Consider the following 7600-nt stretch of genomic DNA (forward strand, 5'->3'; position numbering starts at 1 on the left):
TGTGTCATCACCACAATAAAGCTACTTTTAACCTCTTTTCACACATTGTCATACCTGCACATTTCCACTGTGCTGTGTTGAGATTAAAGAAGACAAACGTTAGACTTCAGGCTGAAACCACAGGCTGCATTTCCTCTTTTCTTGGAGGCCCAGACAGAAATTTTGTGGTGTCTGATTTTCAGCAGATAAAAATAAACCAAACCTACAACAGTCTTTTCCACACATGCAGTCATCACAGTCTGCTCAGAAGAACAAAGAACAAACAGGGAGGGGGTGACGTGCACCACTAGACTCATATGTACTATCATCTACAGGTTGAGGAATCTGCAGTACTCTGAAACTTCCTTAATCCCACCCCAAACCCCTGATTTTTTTTTGATGAAACTGATAACTCTGTAGGATGAACAAGGATTGCATAAAAATGTGAGAAACTGAAGCATGTTTTAACACAGTCCCAACAGTGGTGGTCTCACAGGGGCTACATCGAGCTCTCCATCGGTGGAGGGTACTCAACCAGCCTGGAGGAGGGCCAAGGGATGGGTCCTGTGACCTACCACTAGTTGGTCCTCACAGATGACTCCCCAACAGGTTGGTGCACAGTCCATGAAGGCTCTCGGCTCAGCAGCTGTTAGATCAGTCATTGGTTGTCTCAGACATTTACAGTGAGGTCAATAAGTATTTGATCATCCTGTGATTTTGCAACTTCTCTTACTTAGAAGTGATGGAGGGGTCTACAATTTTCAGCATAGGTGCATTTCCACTGTGAGAGACAGAATCTAAAAAGAAAAATCCGGTAATCACATTGTATGATTTTCGAACAATTTATTTGTGAATTACTGTGTCAAATAAGTATTTGATCACTTGCTTATCAGCCAGATTTCTGACCCTCAAAGACCTGTTATTTTGCTTTCAAATAGTCCAGCTACACTCTGCTCATGATTCTAAATAAGTAGCACCTGTTTGAGGTCGTTAGCTGTCATAAAGACACCTGTGTCATCCTGGCACCAGCCAAGTCTAAGTAGCAACATAGGCAAAACCAAAGAGCTGTCAAAAGACGCAAGAGACAAAACTGTAGACCTCGCTGGAAAGGGCTACGGGTGCCACCTCTCTGGGGACATCTCAGGCCCTCCAAGGTTTGGAGGCCTATCTCCACCCACCACCACTTCCCCTGCCAGTGGCGGACTCCCTCAGACATCGGTGCGTTGGTGGTTCTTTGTGTCTGGGGGTGGGCGTCCGGGTACACACCGGCTTACTCCTTGGCGGCCGCTTATCGGGTCCTGGAGCCTGGGGCTCGCTCGGGCCACTTCGGAGGTGGGGTCCCCCCGGCCTCTCGGCCTGGGGCTCGGTCACTCAGGCACAGCTGGCTGCCGGCGGAGCTCACGGGCGCGTCACTGCAACTCCCCCTGGCTTCTGCTCCGCGGCTGCTGAATGAGCCCTCATCTGGGACTCTCCTTAGCTCTTACTGGGACAGTGGCACGGCTGCCCCTCTGTTGGTCTTCCTTGGTCTCTTGTGTTCTGGGGGCATCTGGATGTCTGGAGTTTTGATCTCCTCCATACCTGCTTCATACCCTGGAGGACGGGGCTGTGGCTCCCCACACTCCCTAGCAGATCATTACATGGAGAAACCTTTGGAATGCAAGCATGCTGATCCACACAGGTATGCACACAGGTGTACACATGGGTGTTCACAGACGTGGACTACAGCTTTCTTGGCTGCTGCCTCAAAGCACATTGTGCGCTGTCTATCTTGCGTGCTGCACAATATCATTTATTATTTAGTATCTACTGTTATCTACTGCTAGCTAGTTCATTGTGATGGTGCTTTTTTTTTTTTATTATGTTGCTCTTTGTTGTTTGCTTTCTCTTCTGTTTTTTTTCTCCATACAGGTGACCCAGGTGTTTTTTTGTTTTTTTTTCTTCCCCCCCTTCTCACCGTCTCTTCTCCCCTTTGGTTTTCTTTCTCTCCCTCTCTTTCTTTCATTCTTTCTCCCTGCCCTATCCCCAAGTCATGTCTGTCCCGTTTGTAGCAACTGAAAATAAAATAAATTCATAATTATAATAAAGGTCAATCAAATGGACCAATATGGCAAGGCCACGATGATCCACTTGGTAAAATAAATCCGCTTGGCATCTTTCTTGGCCTTAAGACAACAATTCTGATGGCTATAGATCCAAACGGGACACAAAAAAAAAAAAAAAAAAAAAAGGAAAGGGCTACGGGGCAATTGCTAAGCAGCTTGGTGAAAAAAGAACAACTGTTGGAGCAATTGTCAGGAAATGGAAGAGGCTAACGATGACTGTCAATGTCCGTCGGCCCCACGGAAGATCTCTCCTCGTGGGGTTTCAGTGATGCCAATGTAACCCTGGTAAGATTTACAGCAATCAGAAGTACAGGGTTCTTTGAATGCATCGTAGTCCTTGTCTGATAGTTTAATTTCCGGGCTTGCCCTGAAGGCACCATCTGCAGCTCCGTGCGCGTGAAGGTGTGGTGTAGAGGAAAAAGGACGGCAAGGAAAAACTCCATGCTGCCGCGGAGCACGGTTTTTTCCAGTTGAAAGAGAGGAAAGAGGTTTAATTAACATTTGTGAGAGAGCTGTCGTTAGCGGTGAACCACAGACGGGTACCTACCTGAAAGGAGTCGGAGTATTTCTTTGAACTTTTTGAACTATTCTGGTGAGTTAGCCTAGCTCACTTAGCACCGCTATTGCAGTTCAATGCACTGGAAAAAATAACTAACCAGTCAGAATAGTAGTAAATGTGTTTAATGATGTTTAAGATGTGTTTTCATAGTATTGCAATGTTGTGACAGTTTTGTTTATTATGAGTGTCTAATGTTTTTACTTTCTTGGGTCTGCTAGTTCAGCCGCGGCCAGCTAAGTGGTTATGCGCAGTTCACGTGCAATAGCTGTGCTGTTACTGTGCATCACCCGCAGTTACAGTAATACGGTGTATTTACTTTTAATGTGTCACAAGATGCAAATTTATTTTAATATTTCAAAAGAACCAAGGACATTAGGAACAAGGACATTTAAGGAATGTGGACATCTAACATTCTGCATATTTGTGTGCAGACTGGTTTTTTTTTGAGGTACAGTTCCATGGGTGCCAAGTGAGGAGCTGGTATCGTGGGTCTAAGACACTGTTGCTGCTGTGGAGGCCTTCTCTGTGTCAGGACGCCGACACGTTGATGCCTGCCGTACCAGGAGGGCGGTAGGGAAAAAAACAAAAGGAAGCCCACCTGAGAGATACCTTATCATTTTCTTTGCTACTTTTTCTCCGCCTGAGATTCAGGTCGTTTTCAGTTCTTAACCCAAGACAGTGGGTAACTGAATAAACTGACACCATAAGGAACTGGACACTCACATGCTATTTTCTTTTCTTTTTCCTTTTCTTTGGGGTGTTGAAATATTGTGTTTCTTGTCTTACATCTATTTTGATTGTTTCAATTATTTTTGTGATGCATTTGAGATGGTTACTGCATTTGGAGGTATCCCTACATTGAGGATGAGCAAAGGGAACTGATCCAAAAGGAAATATATAAAGCAAACTTTGTTTCACAAGCCTGTGGTCGTGCGTGTTATGTGGGTTGGAAGTCTCATTGCTCTTACAGAGTTGCTACCGCCAATCTCCTTCCCAAACCTAGATTCGGATATTGTAGACATTGCACTTGGGCGAGCAGTATAGATCATCTCTTTATAGATAGAGGGACACACGTCCAGGTTACACCAAGAATGGTGAAGAATCAGCCCAGAACTACACGGGAGGAGCTGGTCGTTTCCAAGGCTACTATCAGTAATACACTAAGACATCATGGTTTAAAATCTTGCATCGCACAGAAGATTCCCCTGCTTAAGTCAGCCCATGTCCAGGCCTGTCTGAATTTTGCCAGGGATCATCTGGATGATCCAGAGGAGTCATGGGAGGAGGTCCTGTGGTCAGATGAGCCCAAAGTAGAACTTTTTGGTCTTAACTCCATTCACCGTGTTTGGAGGGAGAACAATGATGAGTATCATCCCAATAATACCATACGTACAGTGAAGCATGGGGCTGGAAGCATCATGCTCTGGGGGTGTTTTTCTGCATAGGGGACGACTGCACTGTATTAATGAGAGGATGAACGGGCCATGTATTGTGACATATTGGGCAAAAACCTCCTTCCCTCAGTTAGAGCATTAAAGATGGGTCGTGGCTGTGTCTTCCAACATGACAATGACCCAAAGCCCACAGCCAGGAAAACCAAGGAGTGGCTCGGTAAGGAGCATATTAAGGTTCTGGAGTGGCCTAGCCAGTCTCCAGACCTAAATCCAATAGAAAATCTTTGGAGGGAGCTGAAACTGTGTTGCTCAGCGACAACCCCGAAACCTGACAGATGTAGAGAAGATCTGTATGGAGGAGTGGGCCAAAATCCCTCCTGCAGTGTGTGCAAACCTGGTGAAGAACTACAGGAACCGTTTGACCTCTGTAATTGTTAACAAAGGCGTCTGTACCAAATATTAACATTTTTTGACTCAAGTTTGACTTATTTGACACAGTAATTCACAAATAAATAGTTCAAAAATCATACAATGTGATTTCTGGATTTTTCTTTTTAGATTCTGTCTCTCACTGTGTGAATGCACCTATGCTGAAAATTGTAGACCCCTTCATGATTTCTAAGTAAGAGAAAAAAAATCACAGGGTGATCAAATACTTACTGACCTCACTGTAAATGCTGGAGCTGCAAGCTGTCGTCCTGGCACTCAAGTAAGTTCTGTTGTGTCTGCAGGGGCACCTTGTCATTGTCATAACAGACAGGGCAGAAGACAACCTTTTTCTTTTTTTCCAGGGAGTCAACATTTTTCCATCTGTTTGTCTCCCTGCAGAACGATGTTCTTCCCCTTGTGTGTGACAACCTGGCAAACCCTTTTGCCTTCCCTCCATACTCCCTCCTCCAGTCATTCCTTTGCCAGGTCCAGACCAAAGAGGTGGGGTTGATCCTGGTGGCCCCACTTTGGCCCCACATGGCCTGGTTTCCAACTGTCCCACCACTCAGAAAGGGACACCCTTTTCTGAAGGTCCTCCTGTCCCAGGTGAAGGGGGTCACTGTTCCACCTTTTCCCAGTCGGGCTCAGGCTGGCAGCCTGTTGTTAGGTATAGCTATGGGTGGACTCAAGAGCAGAAAACACGGAAGTTCGGGGGTTGCAGTGAAGGAAGTTTATTTACAGTAAAAGGCTACTGTATATACAGGGAAGGAACGTATTTACAAGACAGGACATGTATGGAAACACAGAGCCAGGACGTGCAGGGTGAACATACACTGGTGGCGCTTATGATCTCAGGGGGAGGGATAATAGTGTTAGTGGTGTTTTACCGTAAACCGAAAAGAACACAAACGGGAAAATAAACGAGAACTGGAGAGCTTACTTGATACAGTCTGACATATAGACACTGGGGAAGTTATTAGAAGCCAGACTTAAGAGGCACGGAGGGAGACTGAGAGGTGAGGTGCTGGGACATGAACTGAATCTCCGTATAGACTCGGAGAAGATGATCTCCACAAGCTCCGGTAGGCGGGCGAACAGTTACACAGACACCCCTGAAAAGGACAATACTCTGACACTAGACGACCATCGTGCAGCTCCTTAGGAACGCTTCTGATGAAAGCGTCTGACGAGTAGCAGGTGTGCCAGAGGCTCAGTGAATTGGTGCCCTGCCTACCTGTGCCATAAAAAAGGAGACAAAAAAAACAAAACAAAAAACACAACAATAATCCAGCTCCACAGTTGACATTATCCTGCAGTTTCTGTAGTCCCTGATCCAGCCTGATCCAGAAGTGAGAACACTACAGGGCCCTGTTTCAGGAAGCCGGTTTAGTGGAAAAACTGAGTAAGTATACCCTGAGTTAACGAAAACTCTGGGTTTTCGGTTTCACAAAGCGAGTTCAGCTGCAGCCTGAGTGAGTCACTATGACGACACACTCCGTGAAGCTAACCTGCCCCCTAGCAGGTTTACTACAACTAACCCTGACTGTCTCCGCCCCTTTGTCGGAAACCTGACAGTAGGAAGTGTCAGACATGGCGTGCCACTTCCTTGAAGAGCCAGTAGATCGTGAAGCCCAAATTCTCCGCAGAGCTCTCCGCCGGGAGAGAGTGATCAGAGCGCGTTTGGACATTTTATCATTTCCTGATGATTTTCTGTGCGAACGTTACCGTGTCTCAGCACAATCTATAATTTATTTGGATAACATCCTCAGGCCATATATTACGCATGTGACACATCGCGGACATTCTCTCAGTTCTGTACATATTATTTGTATTGCACTTCGGTTTCTTGCAAACGGGAGCTTTCTGTATAATATTGGTGACGCTGAGCACGTTTCCAAGGCTACCGTCTGTCGGGCAGTCAGGAATGTTACAGTTGCACTGAAACGTCTCGTGTACTCGTTTGTGGTGTTCCCCGGTCACAGACCCACAAGATTTATCAAAGAGGGATGCCACAAAATTGCAGGTATCAGGATGACCAAAACTTAATTTATGATGTGGTGATACTTGGACTACTACTTAAATTGCACATTTATTTTCAGGGTTCCCAGGCGTGATTGGCTGTACAGATGGTACTCACATTCCAATCATTGCTCCTTCAGTAAATGAAGGAGACTATGTGAACAGGAAGTCTTTCCACAGCATTAATGTACAGGTACATAGTTCCCTGTAGCATGTCAAACTAACAAATTATTTCATTATAGTAATGGATGCTAATTTGTGTTCTCTGCACTGTGAAGATCATATGTGATGCTGCCAACATTATCACAAATGTGGAAGCCAAGTGGCCAGGCTCTGTCCATGACTCACAAATATTCCGTGAATGTACACTGAGCACAAAATTTGGACATGGTGAGTTGAGAATACTTTAAAATATATAAAGACCAATTGCTTCAGGGACATTTGAACTGAAGTGTACCCTTCTGTCTTAGGAGAGTTCACTGGCTACTTGCTTGGTGATAGGGGGTATCCATGTTTACCCTATTTGCTTACCCCTTACCCTGACCCTGAACCGGGCCCACAGCAGTGATATAATCTGGCTAATTGCAGGACAAGAGCCAGAATTGAAATGACTATCGGAATGCTTAAGGCCCGGTTCCAGTGCCTGCAAAGACTCAGGGTCACCCCAGAAAGGGCATGTGACATTATTGTGGCATGTGTGATTCTTCACAACATTGCCACAATTAGAGGAGAACACTGTCCTTCTGAACCAAACATCAGCAGTGATCCAAACCATGAACATCCTGACCCTCCCACGGACATACAAGATGGAAGAGCAGTCAGAGACACCATATGTCACAATCATTTCTTTTGACCCATCACCTCAACATGTTGAAAGAAGAATAAACAGATTTTTTGTTCAACTGGCTTTATTGGTCGCCTGTATTTCCTGTACACAAAGTATTAAAAGATGTAAACCTCATAAAGTGTCTCTGTTGCTTCCTCCTCTGTAACAGCTGTCAATGTTTCTTCATTATTTTCCTGTAGTAAAGAAATAGACAACATTGCTGTTCTACTGTAAACTCATATAATCTGTGGAGTATTAAGAGTACTCACAACTGCATGTTGGTCTGGCTCAA

General features: G+C 45.2%; 1 long non-coding RNA gene across 1 annotated transcript; it reads left to right on the top strand.

Annotated features, from left to right (window-relative positions):
• Positions 1 to 5835: 5835 nt before the first annotated feature.
• LOC146714542 (uncharacterized) lies at positions 5836 to 7384 on the top strand. The gene is made up of 2 exons (XR_014918818.1): positions 5836 to 6872; positions 6953 to 7384. It is a non-coding gene; the product is annotated as an uncharacterized LOC146714542 (long non-coding RNA).
• The last annotated feature ends 216 nt before the right edge of the window (positions 7385 to 7600 follow it).

Source organism: Copadichromis virginalis, linkage group LG3 (genome assembly GCF_057382275.1).
Source record: "Copadichromis virginalis isolate Kocher_CV1m ecotype Utaka linkage group LG3, C_Virginalis_male_GT1.1, whole genome shotgun sequence".
NCBI classification, from domain to species: domain Eukaryota; kingdom Metazoa; phylum Chordata; class Actinopteri; order Cichliformes; family Cichlidae; genus Copadichromis; species Copadichromis virginalis.